The sequence below is a fragment of the Sorex araneus genome, chromosome 1 (genome assembly GCF_027595985.1).
Source record: "Sorex araneus isolate mSorAra2 chromosome 1, mSorAra2.pri, whole genome shotgun sequence".
In the NCBI taxonomy this organism is placed as follows: domain Eukaryota; kingdom Metazoa; phylum Chordata; class Mammalia; order Eulipotyphla; family Soricidae; genus Sorex; species Sorex araneus.
Genome location: NC_073302.1, coordinates 211823689 through 211849360, shown reverse-complemented (window position 1 = coordinate 211849360; position 25672 = coordinate 211823689). Strand labels below are relative to the sequence as shown.

At 40.8% G+C, this 25672-nt stretch overlaps 1 protein-coding gene across 4 annotated transcripts in view; it reads right to left on the bottom strand.

Annotated features, from left to right (window-relative positions):
- Positions 1 to 24990: 24990 nt before the first annotated feature.
- The window catches only part of ZEB2 (zinc finger E-box binding homeobox 2), a 139873-nt gene continuing 139191 nt past the window's right edge, over positions 24991 to 25672 (bottom strand). For all 4 annotated transcript variants that reach the window (XM_055146874.1, XM_055146893.1, XM_055146888.1 and 1 more), the window contains one exon: positions 24991 to 25672. This exon is cut by the window's right edge. The gene's annotated coding sequence lies outside the window, so the exon portion shown is untranslated.

The window sequence follows — 25672 nt, the reverse complement described above, 5'->3', positions numbered from 1 at the left end:
CAGGGTCAGAGGAATGAGGACCATCGTTGTTACTGTTTTGGGTATATCGAGTACGCCACAGGTAGCTTGGCAGGCTCTGCCGTGTGGGCAGGATACTCTCGGTAGCTTACCAGACTCTCCGAGAGGGATGGAGGCTTTTGGGACAGCCTCTAATCACCTTCTCAGTTGTTCCCAGACTACCAAATGTAAGCTTTTGGTTGACTGGCATGTTGTAATGATCTGCACACTGACAAACACCCACCTGCCTGTGTCTCTGGGCAGCACCTGGGATATCTTCGACCTTAGGTCGATCTCCTTGAGGTTGATGGAGTGCACCCAGAGATTGTTGAGCAGCTGGCAGAGCAGGACCCTATCGAGGAGGGTCTGTGCCAGGTCGAACACCTGCGCCCAGTCACAGGTCACCCAGTGGTTGGCTGACAGCACCCCACAGTAGATGAGCCACTGTGCGCACTGTCACATGGCTCTATGTCCAATGCCCAGCCAAGGATGTAACATTACTGACCAAGACAGTGGAAACAAAGATAAACAAATGGCACTACATTAAAGAAGAAGCTTCTGCACCTCAAAGGGAATGATGACCAGGATACAAAGTCAGCCTACGGAACGGGAGAAATTATTATAACCCAATACTTATCTTATAAGAGGTTAATATCAAAAACATATACAGTACTGGTAGAACTTTACCAGAAAAATACATCAACCCCATCACAAAATGGAGATAAGAGATGAATAAAGACCTCCTCTAAGTAGAAATGCAAATGGTCAAAAGGCACATGAAAAATATGCTCTGCATTCTTATTTATCAGGAAGATGCAAATCAAAATAACAATGAGATATCATCTCACACCACAGAAGCTGGCTCACATCAGAAAGAACAAAAGTAGAGAAAGAGAGAAAAAGAAGAAAAGTATCTATGGAGGAAGCCTGGAAGAGGGAGGGACCAGGAGGGATACTTGGGACACTGGTGGTGGGGAATGTCCACTGGTGGAGGAATGAATTTATAATGTTGTAGGACTGAAACTGGATCGTGAAAGCTTTGTAACTGTGTACCTCACGGTGATACAATAAAAGAACAATCAGGGCTGACAGGGCTATGGGGAGGAGAAAGGGACTTGTAGTCACTGCCGGTGTGAATATCAGCTGATATAGCCTTTCTGGAAAACAATATGGACAGTCCTAAAAAAGGATCTAGGAATTGGGCTTCCATGGACTCAGTAATCCACCTCTTAGACTCCAAAGGCCCCCAAACAAAATGGAAAATCAACAACCAAAACTTCCCATATTTAATTCCTTCTTTGCCTTCATGTCTTACCCACATCAATTTATCTCCAGTGTGCCAACAAATCTGCTCTGGTATCTTTTAATCAAGGCCTCTATTAAGTAATATTTTCAAATGGCATAAAGGCAAACATCTGGTGCAATATATTCACATATGTACATGCAAAGTAATCAAAGACCCTTGGTTTTTCCAGAATCATTTTGTGTTTCTTTCACCTTCTCTTTCTTTCTTCCTCCCTTCCTCTCCTCCAACTTTTGTCCCTTTCTTCATCTTTTTTCCCTCCCTCCCTTCAATCCTTTCTTCCTTGAAATTTCTGGGATGAATACCAAATATCCTTCAGCCACAATGGCCACTAGCTAATTTTCACCATGTACTATTTTTGCTATGCAAGTTTCTTTTTTAACCTTCACTTTACTTTGCAAATCTTTTCTCCTCTCTTCTGAACTTAATGTTTCTGTAGAGGTCTGTGTTTCTTCACAGTGGCACTCTTGAAAGCAGCAGGTGAGGGTTCGAATAGGGAGCAGGCAGGAAGTGATGGGATGGGGTGCTGTGACTTGGTCTGCAAATATTTTCTTTCCTTACATACTGTTCCTAGTAACACTGATGACATGTAACTACTCCTCCTTCAGCTGGGTGCTGTGAAGTATCATATGCTGGGAAAGTCCAGTCTGTCTACAGGATCCCAAAAAAGTAATGAAGATATTTGCCATAAAAGAAGAGGTGAAACAGAAGTTTCACAATTTTATCACACAGAAATCCTCGGGAATATCTTTAAGCTTCTCTGTTTCCTCCAAAATTCCCCCCTGATAAATGTGTCTCGTTACTGTACCCCAATGAACTTTTTTTCCTGTTTCTCTGTCTTAAATTCCCTCCTTCTTTCACATTGCATCTGCATGTATCACTCTCCACGAGAACACCAACCCCAGCCTGAGGCCCTGGGTAGAGATTTTTGGTCCTTGGCTCTGACTGTGTCTTGTGAGAATCCACATCCCTGAAATTCTGCTGCATCGCATTCCCACTCCTGGCACATGGCTGCCTGACCTGTTGAATCATTCAGAAAGTACAATGCCACAGGAATCTGAAGGGCGAAAATAACTATGTTTCTCTCCAGACCTAACCACCGTCAACTCTCCCTCTTTGGAGGACTATGAATCATAAGTTGCAAAAGGAAAGAAAGAGAAGAGAGAAAAGCAGAATTCACTTTTTCTTCACTTTTTGAAGAGAGTAAAGTCTTTCTTTTATCAATCAAAAATCCTCTCAACAAATTCTATTTTCCTTTCAAGAACATGAGACACTAGGGAGGTGCTCGCCTCATACTGGTTACTGCCTATCAGCCTGAAAAAATAGACAAATGAAGAGTTTTCCAGCTAATCTCACATCAGCTTATGTAAATTTTTAAAGTCTTGTAAGTTCTCTTAAGACTTAACCCCTAAGCAGATGTAATTATAGATAAGTACTTAAAAATGAAAACAAAAGTCAAGTTGGGCACTATCTTCCACTTCGTATTATTTGTGCTACTATTACTGTCTAGTTATGTGTAAACTGTAATAATAAAAATACAAAATATATCCAAGATAAAAATCAATATAGGAAAAGTTATGTTTATTGAGCATATATGCTAAAGCCAGCTGTTATCTATGTTTGCTTTATCTTAAACTATGACAGATGTGTCGTTTTTCTTCATAAATGTGAAAAATGCGGCCTTTAATGATAAAGTTGTCTAACCAGATGACATATAGCACAACGGGTAGGGCATTTGCCTTGCATGCGACTAATCTGGGTTTGATTCCTCTGTCCCTCTGGAGAGCCTGGCAAGCTACTGAGATTATCTCGCCTCCACGGCAGAGCCTGGCAAACTACCCATGGCGTATTCAATATGCCAAAAACAGTAACAACAAGTCTCAAAGAGACATTACTGGTGCCCACTCGAGCAAATTGATGAGCAACGGGATGACAGAGACAGTGATACAGTGATATGTATGATGAACATAGGATATGCACTTAGATTGTTCAAGCTTCCAAATCTGTAATCTTGGGGCAATTTTTGAGCTGTGGGATGAGATGGGGGCATACCTGGAAGTGCCCAGGGCTGACTCCTTGTTCTGTGCTCAGGGATCACTCTTGGTGGACTTAGGGTATTTGGGGTCCTGAGGATTGGAGCTGGGTTGGCTCCTGCAAGACAAGTGTCCTATCAGCTGTGCTATAGCTCTGGCCTTCCAAATCTGTAATAATGATCTGTGACATGTTGCCTTTTGATGCTGACTTGTATTCAATTGGGGGAGGGTGTTGTCTTAGGCTTCTCTGGTTAACTTGTAGATGATACGAGTAAATTTGTAATATGCCAACTGACATATTACATCATATTTCCACATAAGCAAAGTCACTTGTGCAGCACAGAAGATTGTCATTGTGAGGTACCCTCACACACAGTAATTGCTGGCCCTGTACAAGAATCTAATACAAATTGCCAGTCTTATTTATTGTATTGTACAATGGCCAGAAAACCTAGAGGTCTGATTTGTTACTGGTTTTCTAACTCTTGAGCTGAAAGGGATCCATGTAGAGCAAGCTGCACCCCCCGCCCCCCATCTTTTGTTCAGAGGCTCCAGGTCACAGTGCCAATCTCTTTTGCCCCTGTAGTCACATTTGCTCCCATATTTCAACCTGAGAGTATGATCCAACTGATCTTTATTTAAAGATTTAAAGATCTTCTGGCTCATTCTCCTACTTCATCCCTCTCATTTCTGACCCTGCTTTTATTCCACTTTTAGCTCAAGTGTCTGGGCATATAAAAGTAAGCTATAGGGTCAGAGAGATAGTACAGGAGCTAAGGTGCTTGCCTTGCACACAGCTGACCCGGATTTGGCCCTGGTACCTCATATAGAGCCCTGAACCCAGGCAGGAGTAATCCCTGCCCTTAAAGCTGAAATAAGCCTTTTTGGGTGTGCTCCCCATCCACACAAACACAAAAGGTGAAATATAAAATTTGATAGGTGTATGATTCAGTGATTTACAGAGGTAGATTACAGTTTCCTTTTAAGGCCTAAACTATGGATTTTCTTTTTGTTTTATTGTTTCTTCTCTCTCCAGCTGGACTGGAAGTCTCATTTTTCTTTTTTCTTTTTAAATTTTATTGAATCACCATGAGATAGTTATAAGCTTTCATGTTTGGGTTACAATCTCACAATGACCAAACACCCATCCCTCCACGAGTGCACATCCCCCACCACCAATATCCCCAGTGTACCCCCCTTTCCTACCCTCCCCCTGCCTCCGTGCCAGACAATATTCCCCATACTCTCTCTCTACTTTTGGGCATTATGGCTGCAACACAGACACTGAGAGGTCATCATGTTTGGTCCGTTATCTACTTTCGGCATACATCTCCCATCCCAACTGATTCCTGCAGCCATCATTTTCTTAGTGATCCCCTCTCTATTCCATCTGCCTTCTCCCCTTCGCTCATGAAGCAGGCTTGGACTGGAAGTTTCATTTAGGACAGGATCCAGGTCTCATTCATCTTTGCAGGCTTTTCTGTCTACCCCAGAGTCTTGTGCACCAGAGACCTTCAGTAAATGCTCATTTAAATATGCATGTGAATAAATGCAGGTGACAGAGGCAAAGAGTTCTATTTTTGTCTACTGCCAAGAAAGGCAGCTAAAGCGGCTCACTGGTTTAAAATGCTTTGTTGCAGTCTGAGTTCAGAATGCTTCATTCAAAAGTGGCAAGATCCTCTGTGTCATTTAGCATGCCTTTAGCTGCAAGTGATACAGCAACCAACATAAAACTGCTAAAAGAGTAAGATTGGGACAGGGGAGATAGTACAGTGTTAGGGAGCACTTCCTGCATGTACATAACTTGAGTCTATCCCGGCACCACCTGTCACTCTCCCTCCACCCCCAACCCCACCACCAAGTGTAGCCATGCTGGTCTCCAAGTACCACTAGGTATACCCCCTTGGTCACCACACATCTAAGGAAAATAGCGTTCTTGGGCCTGGCCCTGAATCCTTGACCTGGTTGGCCAACTTTCATCAGGAGTGGCCGTGGGTACCCTGGAACCTCTTGGGAAAGCATTCAACTTTCTCCACCAAGAGTAAGATCACGGAGCACTGAGATAGTACTGTGGGCAGGCCACTTGCTTCGCACACAGCCAACCTTAGTGCTTGCTAGTGCCCCATCCTCAGCACTATCAGGAGTGAGCACAGAGCCAGGAGTACTGCTAGGTGTGGCCCCAAATCATCATCATCATCATCACCACCATAACAATAGTAACAGTAAGATTAGATAGGATGATAAAACAGCAGATCGGGAAGGAGGCGAGGGTCAAGAACAAAAGCACTAAAGTTTCAGGCACTTGGCATGTTTTGTTCTTGTTTCCTGCGCATCTTGTGGTTGCCAGTTGCATGCTTTGTATTCAAACTTCTGGTCATCCCAGAACTTAGTTCAAAGATCGGAGGAAAGAGGTAGATGAAGCTTTTGAGGCACTTCTGTTTCCCTTCCTTCGAGAGGAAGTATTTCTAAGAGCTCCTTTGGCAAACTTTTTCTCATTGGCTGTCACACATTCCCTGCTTACCTGCAAAGATCTCGAAAACAGGGTCTGAGCACTGCAAACCTCACCCCTGTCCTGGCTCAGGGTCTTGGAACTGAGAAGGAAGCTCACACCTTTTCCAAGGTATCTTCAAATTAGATCTCTCTGATGCTTCTGATGAACAACATCGCATTTCTTGACAGACGGAGATGAGGACTAGGTGTTGGCAAGGAAAACAGCAACATCTGTTACCACCTCTATGAAATGATTTTTCAGAAGCAGTTTCTGCCAGAGATGTAAACTAGTTTATGAAACTTAGACCCCCCAAACAGGAGCAAGGGTCTTGTATTTATTTTTGCTGTTTATTACTTATACATGTTAGGTTATTTAGTTTAATCTTCACACCATCAACCTAGGAAACAGGTGTAGCCACCATTTATAAAGATATGAAAGTAGAAATTTAAGTCTCTTTTCTTGGGGGGCAGGGAAAAATAGGCTCCCCAGCAGTAATTGGGACATTTCCAACTATCAGTAGAGAGGGAGGACCAGAAAAGTCCTATGCTCACTCTCGTGGTAAAGGATGTCACATTTGGTGGTACTGGTCATAGGGGAAGGTCGTGGGGGACACTGTTCATACACTCTACATGTTTGAGCAACCTCAAAACTCAGCCCTTCAAAACTATTTTTTATAAAGTTTAGACCTTAACCCAAAGGTCTGCTTCATTTAATTATTATATTCTCCTAGCCTTTTCCTTTTGCTGTTTTGATGCCGTGACTAGAGGAAGTGTTTTGTTGGAGTGCCTGGAGGCTACGCTGTTTTCCTTACACACATGCCCACTGGGGATTCCACACTTTAGTTGTAGTTCAAATGCCGGGATCAAACTTGGTGAATGTGGGGGCAAACTCAGCAGCTGGTGCTAGATAGCATCCCCTTAGCTCTCCCTAGGCCTCCAGAAGTTGGTAAGGACTAATCCCTAAACAATTTTATGGGTAGCAGTGGGGGCAATGCTCCTTGGAAGTTTACTCCTGGGTCTGTGCTCAGGGATCACTCCTGACTCTATTCTTAGGGACTATTCCTAGTGAGGCCCAAGAGACCATATGTGACGCTAGGGATAAAACTCAGGTGGGCTGTGTACAAGATGAACACCCTATTCACTGGACTATCTCTCCAGGTCTCACTTTAGATCACTTATAATCTCAAGCACACTCTTGGCTCAAAACACCAATTCTCTAAAGCTTGGAATTGCATTAGTCTATCTTGATTGTGCCAAATTTTTTCTTAAAGAAAAGGTGACAAAAATATTTGCACTTTCATTTGGAAGGAGAATATGAAAAGGGAATTGTTTTTAAAGACAAATGTTTTATATAAAATTTGTGTTTTTCTATAGTTTCAAACAAAATAAAAAAATTTGTTTTCCATCCATTAAATTGGTAAAGGTACACACAGACTCTCTCTCTCTCTCTCTCTCTCTCTCTCTCTCTCTCTCTCTCAGAATACCTTGTGATGTCATTGGTTTCTCATGCAAAGAAGAGTAAAAATTCTTGGGTTTTTTTCTCAAAAATGTATTCATTTACTCAGGATTTTACTGTCATGTAAAGAAATCCTGTCCCTACTTTCTTTTTTCCTCTGGCTGGATGTGTTAATTTGGGGCCACAACCACCTGTGTTCAAAGCCTAATCTTGGCTCTGTGCTCAGCAATCCTCCAGATGGGGGTTGGGAAACCAAATGTGATGCTCATTTATGAAACTGGGATGTCCATGTGCAAGACAAGTGCTCTCCTCTACAGTATTATCTCTCCAGTCCTGGTCTTAATTTTTATAGCTAAAGTCTCTTAACCAAAGAATAATACTTTGACAGAGTAGAATAATTCATCCATTTTTAGTACTTATTGAAGAAGGAGAGGAGAACGGAAAGAGGGAAAAGGGAGGGGGACAAAGGAAGGAGGGGATGCAGAGAAATGTGGGGAGAGACAAGGAGGAAGAAGAAACCCATTTGGTGTATTATCTCTGACTTTGGATACTGTGGGAGTCAGATGGAGCTTCCTAAGAACTGTTATATTACTGGTGGCCATTATCTAAAATTATTCAACTATCCACATCCTATGATTCAGCACTCTGGGACATTACCACACAAAACTCAATGGTTTGCAGACTATTTCAGACTATTGGTCTGAACCAATAATAGATTATTTTATATTCCCAGCCAGTATAAGTCAAGATTGTAAACAATACAAAATAGTAAAAAAAATAATTTCAATGAATTTAAAGTGTGTGTTCTTAAATAATCCTAAGGCATAAGGACACAAGATACAGGATGGTATCACTTATCTGCAATATACAGAGAAAGAAATCGAGGTATGGCCAATATCAGCATATAATAAACCCAGGAGTCTGGAATAAGGACGAGAGTGCCAGTGTTGGGGCAACAAGGTAGAGGAACAGATAGATAGGTGGGAAGTAACACAGGTGGAATTTCTCAGGCATATGGGTGGTGAGAAGGGGGATAACACTATGCACTAAAACCATAACTATCAATCAACAAATAATTGGGGCATGGCTGGGGGAAGGAATGTTGGACCAAAGGTGACATAGCACTGGGGGAGAGTCATGAGCACTTTGATGGTGGGTAGCATGCAATAATTTACATCAATACCAGAAACTTGCACACCAGTGTAAGCCTATCACCTCAATTATGAGAAAAATCAAATATGAAAAGAAAAGAGATTGTGCTGTACACTGAAAACAATAAAGTTTTTGTTCTTAAATAAATTATAAGAATTGTTTAATAAATGACGAAAAGATTAATTTGATTTGGGAAGATTGTTGCATTCTGTGGCATTATAACATCATATTATGTCACAATATTATGATAATCACCTCTGTAGGTGCATTAAACTGTAGTAGTGAAATGGATATTCTAATCCAAGCATTTTTTCAAAACCACAGGTGGTATAAATATCCTTATGCATCATGAAGTTAGAATTAATGGTAAGTTAATTTTACCCCTACTTATGACAATAAACGTGTGTGTGTGTGTGTCTTGAGGCACTACAATAAAAAGTGAGGGGAACCGCTTGTTTATTAAGTTGAAATACAGCATTGTGAAAGAATTCTTATGCTCAAAATGGCTAGAGAGACCTGTTTGTAGGAAACAGTTCTGCAGAATTTGGAGTGGAAACAAGGAGATAATAATGAAGGGCAGTTTAACCAGTAAAGGGTGGAGAACACATGTATCACTCCACGCCACACAAACATGCTGCAGTTTAGATAGTCACTTGTGGTTCCTTTTGTTGAGCTATTGTATTTCCTGTAAGAAAGGCCAACTTTGAAAGACCGTTTCAGGAAGGAGAGAGAGAACAAGAATATCATTAAAGTGCTTAAAACGTATCCTCAAAATTCTCTGATTGTTAACAACAAGGTGATATCTTTATAAGACATCCATTTATTCATGGTTGATGGGAAATAAGGTTTCTCTCCTGACTGCTTCCTAATGGTCCAACATTCACATCTGGAAGTCACTAGAAGGTGTTGTTTTAGGTGAGAGGTCAAATCTAAGTGGAAAGGACCTATCAATCAGGTATTTGCTTCACTGATATGGTGACATTTCAGCATTTTGGGGTTTTGTTTGGGAGGCACATACCCGGCTATGCTGAGGGTTTATTCCTGCCTCTGTTTTTAGGGATCAATCCTAGAGACTTAGAGGGCTATAGGGGGTGCTGGGAATTGAACTCAGGTTGGCTGCCCTTCCAGCCATTTTAATTTTGTTTATTTGGCAGGCGAGGTTTGTTTTATTTTCAGGCGATATAAAGCCCTGCTTAGAGGTTACTCCTGGCTCTGTGCTCAGGAATTACTTCTGGCACTGCTGGGGGGACCATATAGGATGCCAGGGATAGAACATGGGTTGGTTGCGTGCAAGGCAGTCATCTTATCTGCAGCAGTATATCTCCAGCACCCCAATTATTTTTATCTCTGGTGGGCAAGGGGCAAATTGTGTAACTTTCTTTCCTCTTCTCTCTGCAATGCAAAGAGGTTGTTCATCAGCAATATTGGTCAAGTCCAAATATGGCTGCTTGTTTTAAATCTTCATTAGCAATTATGTGAAATAGGTAATTAATCCAAAAGAGGACAGACATAATTTAATCTTATACTATGGATTAAAAAATATTAGTCTCTTTTGGTTTTATTCAAAAGAGCTTGTAACTGGAAAACAGTGAGTTCATTCTTCCACTCCAACACACTTCTCACATTTTCATGTCTTTGTCACATACCTGATAAACTCTTACTAACTCTACATCCCCAAAAGAAAATTCTCTTCTCTGAATACTTCCCTGCTCCCCTCAGTGGTGATCGTACAGAAGAACACACGAGTCTGTTCTCTCTGTCGGCCCTCAGATGATCTCATACGAGCTTCCACATGTTCTTCTACATTTATTTCTAATATGCCATAGAAAGGCTGGCATTTACTGGCAAGTTATAAGTCCTATTTAAAAATGTCCTTTGGGGGTAGTTAGGATAGAGACGGGACTAGTATGACAAAAATAGTTAGAAATGAACACTCTGGACAAGAACCAAGTATTGAAATATGTAAGGGATATACATGATCAACTTTTAGTATTTGTCTTGCAAACATAATGCCCAAAAGGAAAGAGAGAAAGAGAAGGAGAGAGAGAGACACACAGAGAGAGACAGGAAGAAAGAGAATAAAAGTGTCTGCCATAGAGGCATGGGGAGTGGGGTGGGTGGGAGGGAAACTGGGAACATTGGTGGTAGGAAGTGTGCACTAGTGAGGGGTCTGGAATTGAAACCTAACATGACTGAAACTCAATCATTAACCACTTTGTAACTGTGCATTTCACTGTTGTGTTGTGTCTCATAATAAAAAGAATAAAATAAATAAAAATAAGAGGGAGAAGAAAATGCAATGCTTATCTCATGTGTTGAGTACAAAGAAACATAGTAAGAGAATATAAAATGTCTAGTGAAAACAGACCCTGCAACCTGGTCTGTAGAATTAAGTTTGTTAAATGGGGGACATGGGTCAATGGAAAGAGGACTTGTGGACAGTGTGGCGACAATGCTGAAACTGGGGTGGTAGGTGAGATGTGGCAACGTTTTATACCAGGAACGTCAGTATCAGCAGCATTGTATATTACAGTGCCTTAAACAAATACAAATAAATAATAGACAAATCATGTATTTAGATTCTTGGTGGGAAAGAGTTATTTCAGTTAGACATTAAGAGTTAATGTCATTCTAACCTATTTTAATTATTAGTATGCTACCTGCATATCAATCAAATTTCTTTTTTTTTTCTTTTTGGGTCACACCTGGCAATGCACAGGGGTTACTCCTGGCTCTGCACTCAGGAATTACCCCTGGCCGTGCTCAGGGGACCATATGGGATGCTGGGATTTGAACCCGGGTTGGCCGCGTGCAAGGCAAACGCCCTACCCTCTGTGCTATCTCTCCAGCCCCCATATCAATCAAATTTCTTAATTTTATGGTAGGAATAGTTGCCATCTACGTATAAATATATTTTTTTCAAGTTAATCTTCATAGTTACTTACTGTACTATTGTTTTCACAAAGACTTAGGTTAAACAAATACTTGGCTAAACGATATAACTGGAAAAAAATGAGTTGCAAAACAAGAAGTACCAAAGAAAACTTAGTATTCATCAGAATTAAAGATAGCAGAAGGAAAACAATAATCATACAATCAAAACCTTTTCCTGCTATTTGGATAGTCAGCTTTCATCTTCAGTAGCTTCCTCTCCTTAGTCCTTCTCAAGTTACAAAAGAGGTTCCCCACATGGGCCGATTAATCTGACAGGCAAGGCTATTTCTTGATTTAAAAGTCTTCCTTTAAAATATGCAAAAGAGCTGAGGGGAAGGTTCAGATTGTGAGCAGTGTCTTGACTGCCTTGTTATAAAAGTTTACCCTTGTGACTACTTCATTATCACCCTGGATTATCTATTTAGAGCAGAGGAGGCCCACATATCTTGATTCAACATAAAACAACCTCCTCATTTCTCATGCTACAGGCCTGACTTCAGACTGATAACTGTCAAGCATTCCTTCCACTTTCAGCAATCCAAGTCTTACTCCCACTAGAAAACAAAAGGTCTTTTTGAGGTTGAATCAGGAGACAATTCTTGGCCCCTAAAAATTAAATGCTGGAAAATGTCTAAGTACTGAAATTATTGTGTTCCCCTTAGAGAATTCTTAGTGGATCTATCTGGAGGAATTGATTACCAAGGAAAGCATTCCCCAACCCAAAAGGGAAGAGAGAACAATGGTGGAAGGAAGTCAAAGACAGAATCAATGCAATAAATAAACTCCCTGCACTCGGGCACTGGATCAGGGCCTGCCATACTGATAGATGAGCTCCATGCTCATCTACTGTCATGTTTAATTTTCAGAAGCATCTTGTGAAATAATTATTCTATTTCTCCTATTTAAAGGTAAGCAAATTGAAGTATGATGATGTAACTTGGGGCAAAGTTACATACATATCTAGGAAGGGAAGGGGCTCAAACTTAAATATAGGCTTTATAGGAGCCATATAGCTCCTGCGATGAAGAGAAACCTCACTTAATCAGTTCCTCCCTAACATTAGATGCTACTTAGGGAGGAGCTTAAGAATCCTTCACAAACTATTTCATTGATGAGGAAATTGTGTCATGTCAGAACCTTCCATTAGAACGTTCTGGCTTTGCTATACCTACATTTAGAAGGAAGAAAAAAAGAAAGGAAAATCACATGAGAACAAAAGCACATCAGCAATTTCATGGAGAAAAAAAAACACAACAAAAACACAAGAGAAGTAACTTTCAAAGAAAAGCCTGCTGTTCAGTACTCATTCCCTCCCTTACAATGAGAAATGAAGCTTTTGATGTAGACCCACGGGATTGCAAACTTCTCCATCAACCCAGCTAAATGCCTTCGAGAATTATAGTCTTCATATTTTGGGACAAAATAGGCTGATAAAATTTGTGGGACATTGTTATGACTGGAGAAAAAATATTTCTGTCCCTATGGCTTATAAAGGAGAGATTTTTCACATATTTTTGTTTATAGATGATCTTTATTGGTAAAAGGCTATTTTTCATATAATTACCTATTTTTTTCAGACTCAATTGTATTGTACTCTGTACAGAGTAAGAATAGTGACTATGTTAACTTGAAAATGGATTAATTCCTGAGCTATGGTTATTTGAGAATTGTATGAAATATTTGCATACAAAACTCAGGTACTTAAGGATTTAAAGTTTATTGTACAGTTTAAGTAGATACAGTCTCCCCAATGTCTAGATCTCTCCTTTTACCTGTATGTGGTGTCACTCATTGTGTCCCTTGATGCCTGGTCCAGATTATAATGCCCTGATCCTATCCTTTGCCACCCTCTCTTCTCCAGTGTATAATGACTGGTCCTATCTGTGCTGTTCTCTATATAGTGCACACATTCCTACTTTGAAATCTGCAACCGGAATCCTGTCACCTGTGTTCCCTTACAGGGTTTATTGCTCTGTAACCTGTTTCCAGGCCTCTTTGGAGCTGTAACCCTGTCCCCTCGCCCTTCCCTCTGCTCCACCACACCATGTGGGGATGAATGATAATCTCTGCTACTGTGGTGTCTGTCTTGGCATAGGTGAGGGTGCAAAGACAGTGTTGCCTTTCTTTGATGTCCTACTACCTCCTACCCGAGCCATCACCATTACCTATTTTGATCTGGAAAATTTTTTGGTGGGCAAGATTTAAAAGGACCAATTAAAGAAATTAGTTCACCTGGAACGCCACCCTTCCATTTCCACCCTAGCAGCTGCCACTTCTTTTTTTTTTTTCTTTTTGGTTCACACCTGGCGATGCACAGGGGTCACTCCTGGCTCTGCACTCAGGAATCACCCCTGGTGGTGCTCAAGGGACCATATGGGATACTGGGAATCAAACCCGGGTCGGCCGCTTGCCAGGCAAACGCCCTACCTACTGTACCATTGCTCCAGCCCCAGCAGCTGCCACTTCTTGTCCACAATTCTTTTAACAGAGAGAGTATGCAGTGTAGTAATTGGCTTATAAGAAAATGAGTAATAGGGTCAGACAGAGAGTACAGAGGTTAGGTGCTTGCCTAGCATAAAGCTGAGGCCACAACTCTAGTTCAAATCATGGCATCACATATGGTCCCATAAGCACTGCCAGCCACTGCCCCTAGCACCACAAGGAATTGCCAATAACTAATTAAAAATCAAGTTAATGATACAATGTCTATTTTAGTCTATGCTCTGCACAGAATCCATAAGTCTACTTTGGTGGAATCCTTATAAAAGTTCACTTGGTACAGAGATAGTACAGAGATGAAGGCATTTGCTTTATATGCAGTTGATTCTGGTTCAGTCCCTGTCACCATATAAGCACTGCCAGGAGTAACCCCTGAACACAGAGCCTGAAGTAAGATTCAAGAATCACTGGGTATGACCCAACTGGTCTTCAGTCAAAAATAATACAAAAACTTAGGATTCAAGAAAGTCTGAATTACATCGTGTGGGAAAGTGTGCACAACAGCTTCATATGCTCTGTTACATATGCATGTGGCTTTTATTGTACTTAGAAAATGCTATTAGAAATTATAGCCTTTTCCATTCCTCCCACAGTCCTTCAGTGCAGGATATATTACTTATGTCAGATCCAAATTTACCTCTGGCCTACCCACATCTTCTCTTATCTTGCAGATTGTTGCTGCAAGTTACTGACATCAGCAGGGCTTTGTCAGGAAACTGAGGTAATCGAAAATTCCAGAGAATTTGAAGAAAATGCATCCCAGATTACTTAAGTCTTCTTCCTCTCTTATGGAGTTTGTTTTCTTCATCTGAGTCATTACTAAATTGGTGTAAAGGTAATGTTCACATTTGGTACTGGGTAAGTGGCTTATCTATTCAGGTTTCCTACCTTATTTGACGTAGAGTGAGTTTTGTCTCACTCAATTTAGATTTCAGTCCATATCAAACTATCTGTCAGTATTGGAGGTAGATACTGTTGTATGTGATTAGTGGCTATTAGATAACTAATGTTGTTAATCCATCTGAATGAAAATGTGTTCCCCAATAATATCTGGTAAATGTTTTTCAAAACTTCCAAGAATTATGAATTTCTGTTTGGCAAGGAGGCCTTTCCACGACTCCTTATTTCTTTATTACTCACCTTCTATGCTATTTTCTGTCCCATTACTGAATTCTCTTTTTGTTTGGCTAATGACCAGGGTTAGTAGAGGTCTAGATGATGCTGACAGCTTCTTTGCAGAGGTCTCACACATTTCAGTTCCTGCTAGATCTCAGGGCTTGTGCCGGGCACTGGAGTCAGAATGTTCACAGTCTGACCATCTCTGGGACATCAAGCCTGGGAGCCCAGTCCTCAAATAAGGGCATTAATGAAGCACACACAGGACACACAGACACCCAGAAGCGAGGCACGTCGAAGATCAGGGTTTCAGCAAAAGTTTTCTTGAGAGATGACCTTTGAGCTGTGTTCTGAAGGGGGAAAAAAGAAAAGAAATTGGGGCAAAAGAGATAGCATAGCAGATAAGGCACTTGTCTCACATAAAGTTGTAGCAGCATTGACCCTGGTTTGATCCTTGACATCACAGCTGGTTTTCCAAATACTGCCAGGGATTGTGACTGCACAGAGGCTGGACTAACCCCTGAGCACCCTCAGGTGTTGTCCAAACTACTCCCTGCCAAAGAAGGAAGGTTACAGATGTAGCTTGGTGGTACATCTCTTATGTATGTGAAGTCCTGGATTATATTCCCAGCATCACATAACGAAAATTAAAACTGAAAGCACACTAACTTCCACTCCACAGACCTGGGACCTTCTTGGGATTTGAGGTATGCCTATAAAAAAGGAAGTGATAGGGGCTGGAGCAATAGCACAGCGGGTAGGGCGTTTGCCTTCCACACAACCAACCCGGGTTCAATTCCCAGCATCCCATATGGTACCCTGAGCACAGCCAGGGGTAATTCCTGAGTGCGGAGCCAGGAGCAACCCCTGTGCATCACCAGGTATGACCCAAAAAGAAAAAAAAAAGGAAGTGATAGTGACGGAAGTAGGAGAGACCCCAAGCATGACGATGCCCAGGGTATGATAGCCCACTTAGATACAGAGCACAGTGCCACTCAAGATTTCCATATGAGTGGCCCAGGAGGTGACATGTACAGATTTTCGGTAGAGTGGGTGGGAAGGATATATGGTTATGGTTGTGGTTGTGTCAAGTTTGAGGCACCTTGCTCCTTTGCCACAAGGTAGATGAAGTTTAAAGGGGTGATGCTAAGTGAAATGAGTCAGAGAGAGAAGGAAAAACCCCCGATGATCCCTCTCATATGTGGACTGGAAAGAAAGCAAAGGGATGAATTGGATTGGTAGATATTGAACCTGAGACTTTGGCAACAGAACTGAGGTGACTGAGCAGTGGGAGACGAAGAGGCATGACCGAAGGAAAGCAACAGAGGTCTGGGATACTTTAGTGGTGGTGAGGGGCAATTGCTTTGCAATATAAATACCAATATTAACCCTAGTGTGACCAAAATACAGTTTAGAGTTATTGATATGCCTTTGAGACTCTCTGATGGTGTTGCTCAGAACCCAGATGTACCGCCCAGCAGTGAGTCTTACTAAGAAGAGGCACTTTTAAATATTTGTTGTTTGGGGATGAGGCTATAGCACAGCAGATAGGGCATTTTCCTTGCACATAGCCAACCCAGGTTTGATTTTCAGCATCCCATATGGTCCCCCGAGCACCGCCTGGAGTAATTCCTGAGTGCAGAGCCAGGAGTAACCCCTGTGCAACTCCAGGTGTGACCCAAAAAGAAAAAAATTGTTGTTTGGGGGCCATACTTAGTAGTTCTCAGTCCTTACTCCTGCCACTGTGCTCATGGATTATTCCTGGTGGGGCTTGAGGGAATATATAGGGTGCGAGGGATCAATCTGGGTCAACTATGTATAAGGCAAGCAAGCACCCAACCCACTGTATTATTGCTCTGGCTTCAGGAAGAGGCACCTTTGAGTCTTTCTGTACAGGTAGGAGTTGAAGCTCTGGGTGTTAAAAAGTCCCTAAAGCATAGAGATCAGAATGAGAAGAGCAAAAAGCCCCCAGAGGGGTCCTGGGAAATGCTGTCCTTTAAGAACCGAGTGAAGGAAGCAGAGCGCAGAGCATCGTCAGTGGGTAAGAAGAAAACCGAGAGGAATGTGGTCAGGGATTTAAAGGAGGACTTTTAAAGAGGAAGTTATCAATGAAGTTAAAAGCTGCGTCTTTTGAGTGTAAAGCTGTGTGATGATTTTCAAAACAAATTAAATACATTAGGTGGGACTGTTATTGGTAGCAACGTGCAATAACTGACTAATGGCATATAAAAATACCACAAAGCTTAGAGAAACGCAAATTAGATCAGGCTTTTAAGATGATATACCATCTTCTGGAAATACAACGTAACGGATGACATGCTGACTTTCTGTGAAAAGGACAGAGAGGTGAGTTTGTTTTTTCTAGCCAAAAGATGAGAGGTTTTCAGTGAACCATTCCTGACTTTCTTACCTGCACTTTTGGGAGCACCCCTGGGCTGGGGGCAGCAGCAGGGAGGAGTAATGGGGCAGAACAGAACACATGGGCAAAGATGAGAACTCAGCCCAGCACCTACTCTCACCACTCGCCAGTTTGAGGCCACTGGCTAGCAAAGCAATAGAGCAAAACACACTTGCTTTGATTCACTCCTATCTCAGTCTTTCATGTTACCTCCCCCATGAATCTGTGCATAGGCTCCCCAAGTCTCAGTGATAGAAGTATGTTCCAGGAATTATTAGCCAATTCCTCAGAAGATTTGGAGCTGGAAAAGATGGAAGGAAACGGACACTTTGGGGGTGGGTGTGGTGCTGGAATGTTGCATGCATGAATCTATCTCTGAGTATTGTAGATTGTGGTGACTCATTAAAAACTGGGGAAAAATAAGCCAGTTGTAATGAGGCTCACTAATTTCTCCCGCTTAAGCCCGGAAGCAAAAGACAAACAAAGAGAAACCAGTAAGATCTGTTTGGATACTTGCGTCCCTTTAATTTATGTTACTGTATTTGTCTCTGACATTTCCTACCTGAAACAAGATTTTGGTTCCCACACAACATCCTTTTCCTCCGCTTTCTGGTTCTTCCATTATCTTGGCCTGGCCTCTGACACTGTTTCCCAATTTATGTTTTCCTTTCTCATTTCCCTCTTCTTAGTGCTGACATGAGCCACAAACCTGTAACCATTATGTCTGACTCTCTCGGTGCTTCTCCTGCTAATGGACACCATGTGGATCAGGAGGCAGGAAAGGACTCTTTACAGGAAATCATATGATAATGCTTGCACTTTGGTGCCCTTTGAAACAAGAATTTAATTATCTTAATTAAAAAGATTACCTTATAGAAGACATCTGGGAAAAGAAGTAGGCAGTTTGTCTTTTTCCTGACGACAAGCATCTCAAAAACAAGAGGGAATATTCCTGCTGATATGTGTTTCATCTGTTAAGGCTCAGGTACCAAGAGATTAGTTAGATCAAAAACTGATGTTGATTCAACCCCGTGACTGAGGGCTGAAGTTGATATAATAAGGTATGTTTGCTTCCTAGGACTTATCTCATGAAAGATCACAAAGTGGATGAGTTAGAACAATAAAAGATCATTGTTTCATAGTTTTAGAAGCCTAAAATTAAGGTAGCATCATGATTGTGCCTCTAGACTTCCACTACTTTTTCACAGCTAACTTCTGGTGATCACCAGCAATCTTGGGCATTCTTTGACTTACAGCAGCCATTACCCACTCTGGTTTTACATGACATCCTCCTGCGTACACACCGCCTGTGTCCAAATGTTCATCTTTTATAAGGGCATGATTCATATTGCATTAGAACCCACCCTAATGACCTCATCTTCACTTGATTATATCTGCAAAGATTTTATTTCTAAATAAGGTCACATTAGGAGCTATCAGAGGTTAGCACTTGTACTTGTGAAGGATGAGGCACGATTCAGCTGAAACAGGGAAGAATCAAGTAGCATATCCTTTTCTCTCAGGGCTGCGAAAGGTCCCAGCTTCTTGGGTCAGCACCTGAAATACATAGCTGCACTACTCTGACCCCAATGACAGTGAACTTAATTCTATCCAACTTCCTGAGAGCTTAACTCGCAGGACTTGATAAATACTCTAAAGGAAAGTTGCTCATAGGCAAACATCACCTCTCCAGGACATTTGCATTTAGCAAATGACCTTTGTAGAGACTTGGCTTTACTTAACTAACCTCAGGTAAAGTTGAGGGAAACTTTCAAACTTTCGCAGTAGGTGTGATTTTCTTTTTTGGGTCAACAGATCTTCCTGTGACCTTCAAATCGTCCCTTTCTCCTCTGTCTGTGAAAATGATAGGTCCTGTCTATCTCTTAGTCTGAGACAGAGTTATTATGACAGACAACTTGATCCATCTCTGAATTGCTCGTATCTATGCATGCCATGATTGAAAGTATGCCAGGGGAGAAGATTTCCTCTTTTCAAGAAGTCCACCAAGTGAGAGAATTTCATTGTAGGAAATGCCAACCTGGGGATCAGGCATGAGGGATAGAAGCCCATTCTAACTGTGGATAATTTTCAAAGAATGAACACATGAGAGGGAGAGAATCCGGTTGCTAGGAAAATAGAATAAAATAAACATAAGCTCCCTCCCCCCCTTGTTTTTCCATCCCGGCCTAGGCTGTGCTTCCAGTCTTGCTGGCGAATGTTTGTCCCTCCCCTCTCGGTGGTGACAGACTCACAGTGATGCCTACATGTCTGGCTCACAGGTGTGGGATCTGAGACTTGCCAACTTCTCGAGAAGTTGGAGGAATCTCCCACAGTGGTTGCAAAGAGAAAAGGAGAGAGATAATAGTTCATTGGCATCGATAATCCACTTCCCCACCCAGCTGAATGTTTGAATAATAGCCTCGGCACTTGCCCTCCCACACCTCCTCCCTGACTCTGCCACTGTCAGATTCTCTTCCCTTCTCCACAACTGGGAACTCTAGGGAGCAGATTGTTTTGGCTGGAATTAGCCGGGCACAGATGGTACCACCTGCTGCATGTTCCTTACTTCTTATTGGCTTCTCTCTCAGCTCTGCAAGTTTCTGTATTTTTGCGAAGTTCAGGGGAAAGAGAAATGGTTTGGGCCTGTGCTCAGGCTTAATTCTTAGCCCAGTTGTTCTGAACCCCCTGGACTCTGAGCACAGCCCTGGAATGCAACCACTGGGGAAGGGGCATCGAGGAGAGTGTGTCCCCGTGCTGGGACTGTTTGCTGGAGCAAGTGCATTCATTTCTAAAAGACAAACTTTCTTGGGCCCAACAGTTTCTGTGTCCCAGGTTGACTGATGTGCCTGTCATCAGACACGAGGCAGGTGCTCTTGCAGGAGTCCAAGCGATGAGACAGCTCTCATCCAGTACCAGAGGGCATGGATGGTCTCTATCCATTTGATAAGGGAGGAGATTACAAATCAGCCACCGACAAGTGGCTAAACTCATTTCGGGGCTACTCACTGGGAATAATAACCCATGCATCTTCTGACTCCCACGGGGTAAACTGCAGAGGCTAATGAACTCAGGTTTCTCACTTATGTCCAAGGGACTTGAGAAGTCACATGCCATCCAAGTCTCTGACTTTTCACTGTAAAATTATTCTCTGGATGAGTCATAGGAGTGCACATACTAAACCCTTTATATGACCTGGAAAATGTTTTGCTACCTGTCTGATTTCACCTTTCACACTCTTCTTTTGTCTGCGTTTTAATTCAATTGCATTTGATTACTTGGGAGGGGGTTCTACTAAACGGTGCTCAGGAGAAGCCTGGTGAGGCTTGATCAACCATGTTGGAAATTCAGGGCAGGCGCCCAGGATATGGTGCTAGTTGGCCCTGTGATGCAGGGCATTGTCCAGCCACCTCATCAGCTCTCAGCTAAACCCGAGAACCACATCTGGTTGTGCTCAGGGACTCAGGTTAGTATCCAGGGAAGTTTAGGGGACCTTGCAGTGCTGGAGACAGAACAAGAGTCAGAGGCATGCAAGGCATGTTCCTTAACTCTTTATGATCCCTCTGGCCCTACTATGGCTCTTGAAGAATGGCCGTTTTGAGTCTCAAAAAGCAAAAGTCATTTTTGTCTCAGTGATGCACCTCTGCTATTCTCCTTCATTTTTTGGTGGTCTCTTGAGCTACAACTTGAGAATGCTCAGGGGTTACTCCTGGCTTTGCACTAAGCAGTCATCCTGATGGTGCTTGGGGGACCATATGGGATATAGGGGGTTGAACTTAGGTCAGCCACCTATAAGGCAAATGTCCTACCCACTATACTATTGCTCGAGCCCTGCTGTTCTTATTGAAACACTCACTCTAGTTCGTCCCCAAACTTATTTCTTCTCATTTTTTAGGTTCAACTTAACATCACAGCCTCAGACAGACTTTTTTTGGCACGCCTCACCCTTCCCACAGCCAGCATTGTTTATTCCTCAACTCCATCCCATGGCTACCACATCACCCTCTTTCATGTTCAATGAAACATTCAGTGTTGTGTGTCAGCTTCATGAAATTGTTTTTGTTTTCTATGTCCTTCACTAGAATATATGTCACTTAAGGTGGTGATGTTTGTTTCTGTATTCACCTCCGTAACCTTGGGATATAGAACCATGTTTACCCTATGCCACCACTCAACAGTTCCAGCATTATTATGGAAATGATTTTATTTTGTGCGTAAAGGACACACCTTAGTATTGAAAAGAATTTGATTAAGGATTTTGTACTATTAACTTCCCTGTGGCAACCTGAACTCAGTATTTGCTTTCTTTGTGTATGTCTATCTCTAATATATTATAAGAAGCCTCACTTCCCCACACCTCATATCTTATTTCTGCATATAATATAGCACCTACTATTATGCCTCACCCGTGCTAGGCATTGAGTAACTTGAGACACTTTCAATGTTGTCACTGTTGTTATCTATTAGTGTTATTTTTAAGACTACTAAATAGGTAAAGCATCCAGAAGTAATGGAAGCATCCAGAAAAGCAATAAAAGCATCTGTGCCTTAACTGAAAGGTGGCATATGGTGCTAGTTCTGCTAGTAACTACAATATAATTTGGACTTTTGTTTCTTTGTGTGCTGGAATTTCAAAAGCCAAGGATTCTGATTAGATAATCTAAAATTTCTCTCTATTCTTTCTTTGGTCTATCTCAGTCAATTCCAATTTTCTCATTGCAGATTTATTAATCTATTCATATCTTATTATCCAATTTTTCTGCTCCTTTCTTCTTTTTGGATCATTTTTTGGTTATTTAATACCTTTGGAATTCGGAGAAGCTATGAGTAGAGAAAGAATAGGACTAAGGTCATATCCAATAGTTTCAGTCTGAAATTCTGCGTGGGAAAGCTCAGTGGAGACATAACTCCTCAGTTTACATAAATATTACCAAAAATTTTGGACATAATTAGTGGGTAAACATATGAACAGTAATCAGTACTTTTTAACAGCAAGTATCAAAAATGAGACTGTCTTTCACTCTGTCAAAGACTCTAGTCCAGATATGCTCAATAGCCCTCAAACGCTGATGTAACAATTTAAAAGAAACATGGGGTGGGGCTGGAGAGATAGCAGAGTGGGTAGGGCATTTGCCTTGCACGCGGCCGACCCAGGTTCTTTTCCCAGCATCCCATATGGTCCCCTGAGCACCACCAGGGGTAATTCCTGAGTGCAGAGCCAGGAGTAATCCCTGAGCATCGCCAGGTGTGACCCAAAAAGCAAAAAAAAAAAAAAAGAGAGAGAGAGAGAAAAAGAAACTTGGGGCTTCCGAATAGGTTATTTTTATTGCACTCTTGCATAGGAAAGTTCTTTTGGATTAGAATTTCTTGAGGGAAGCAGGGAAACTTATAGCTATGGAGTTTCCATATCTATGGTGATGTGTCCAAGAGAGGACGGCTGGGAGATGGGGCCCCGACAGTCTATGCTAAATAGATTTCTATCTCATTGTGGGGTAAAAAAAATATATCAATGTGGTCACACAACTCAGTTTCTTCACTTATAAGATTCAGGTGTAGATTAATTAACTTTTTGATTTTTTACGGGTTACAAAGATTTATTTCCTACCAACTTTATGGGAGAGTTTTATTGGATAATGGGAATAAAATATTTAATAATTTTCATTATACACAAGATGCTTGCTATAATTTGGTCAGGTAATTAAGGAATTTGTAATTATAGGTTAATTTGTACTTGAAAGTATCAGTCAATGCATCATGACAATTTCTACAAAAGTTATTTATACAAATTATCATTCTACTTTGTGTTTTAAAGATTAATATAGTGCATATTAAATGAGCGTTGTGATTGGAACTCTACTTCTGAAAATATGAACGCTTTAACATTATGTCATCACATTTTATTTTATTTCAGTGCTAGGGATTGAACCCCGGGCCTTATAGAGGCAAAGCAGATGCTTTACCATTTCATTGCATTCCTGGCCCTCATCTCTTTATTTTAAAGTGAATAGGATGTTCCTTTTCATAGAACTGTCTTTGATAGTGTAAAGCCCTTTTTATTAGTTGAAAGGAAAAAATTAAGCCTACTCTTTCCAGTAATGACAATTTAAGGGTTAAAACAAGTCAGGCAGCGTGGTTTGTACTTCTCTTTTCTCCTCTTGCTTAGATGTACCTTCAGCCGGAAACACATGAGCTCACACTTTCTAAGCATGGTCAATAATGAAGTGGTAGACCTCCACTGAATGTTTCAGGACTACAGGAAGTGGTTGAGGGTTATTCAATAGTTGGTATTCTCCTTTTATGTCTGTACCAATCCTGGGTTTTGCTACCAGGGTTGGGAAATAAGTGTTTGTGTTGGAAGTGGCTTCTTACAGAAGACATGTAAAAACAAAGGTCTAGGTTGCTTGTGGTCACTAAATATACCCCAATGTTTTCTGTGAGTATAGGGATGTTCTTGAGTTTCCCTTCTAAATATATATTCTTGTATTCATCTATATTTTTTCAAGTAACTTGAAGACTTTATTCCTCTTTCTCTAAACAAAACTAGAACGGAGTGTGATCATAATTCTTTACACTATAATAAGGCTGTTTTAGGAATGAATAAAAGTGATTGTACAAGTGATGATTTTCAACTAAATCTGCTTTAAAAAAACAGAAAATATGATAACTTCTCTATTTTATTGTTAGAATATTTTGTAAATTATCTAAATAATTTTGATGATTCTCTCTTCAGAATTAATTTCCTCCAGGATTGGTGTTTTCTGTTGTGTAATATAACCACAGTCTTAAAATTATTCTGTTCAGACTCCTTTTATCTGATTGTTGCTGTTTTTTAAAACACTATTCAAATGTACACACACACACACACACACACACACCAATAACAAACCTACACTCTTTCACTCTCGTGATTTCTTATAACTGTTCTGAAAATGGTCAGCAGAGGATCATAATGCTCAAATCTTTCTCTGAATGTTTCGTTATGTTAGATCAGCTCCTTCTGAATACTTTGCTTGCCAATGCCAAATTTCCTGCCAGGGCAGTAGCCTATTTTTAACATTTGGGGGGCTTTTTCTTTATTCCAAATAAAACAGGCATATTCTGTGGAGTGAAAGGTTAAAGCTGACTGGGTACACTTATAAATCAGGATCGTCAGAATTTGTAATTTCTGTAGAATCAAAGATATGAATGAGAAAGACCAATTAGGATACTTAAAAAATCATTTGTCACTGCTTCAATCTTCATGTATTTTTTACTCATCATTTTCTTTTACTAAAATTACTAGAAATATTTGTCATATTCATCTCAAGACCAAATGGGGAATAGCAGTGTTCATTTTTATTTTCAATATTTTGAAGCATTTTAACATGTCACATGAGATTATAGCTTGTAAGTGACTGTTTTAATAGAGAAATTTTAGTTTGTGGCATATTCAGCATCATATCAATGTCATCTCCCTAATTCCACTTTTCATATACAAATGAAGACTAAGGGATTTGTTTCTATCATTTAATAGCATTTGTTTGATTCAGAGATTAATATATCATCTTCAGCCCTGAAACGGAGGCCCTCTGAAACATCAGACCCAAAAAATTGGACACGGCCTATTAGCCCAAAAGAACGTGTTGCCAATTATCTCCATGTTTATTTAAATATTTAGCTCTAAAGGAAGCAATCATCCCTTTATACTTCTTTAAATTTAGTATTGACATTTTTTATTTTGGGAAAGGAGGTCTTTTTTTTTAACATGGATACAGGAAAAGAAAACTCTCCAATAAAAATATTGTCTAAAAAGTTTGTTTTGTCTGCATGATTTACTAAATATGTACAATTTCAATTCACAGCGAAGGTAACAAAGATTTAAACAGCCAACATCACAAATGTCTCAAGTTCTAAAAAAAAAATCACTGTGCACAGTTTAACAATTTAATTGAATAAAAACCAAAGCTAAGCCTTCAGTCTGGATCTTTTTTTATGATGGGCACAAGCCATGTATTTTCTTTATCTTTGTTACACAATGCATATTTCAGTGACTAAAAGCCCCTTCCCATTTTAGTATATTAGATTATGTCAGTACATAAGAGAGGCATAAACTGCCTCTTAGTACACCTATATGATTCATGATGTGTTCACATATATGTCATAATATTTATTAATATATAAAATGATCAGATGACTCATCTGTGACTTTTTTATGTCTTCAGATGTTGGAATGTTTTGTTCCATGTATGAAAGTTTTCTTAATTTATGGGAGTGCTATTTAAAGCAATCATTTGACCAGTGTCCCTTGACATAAGAAG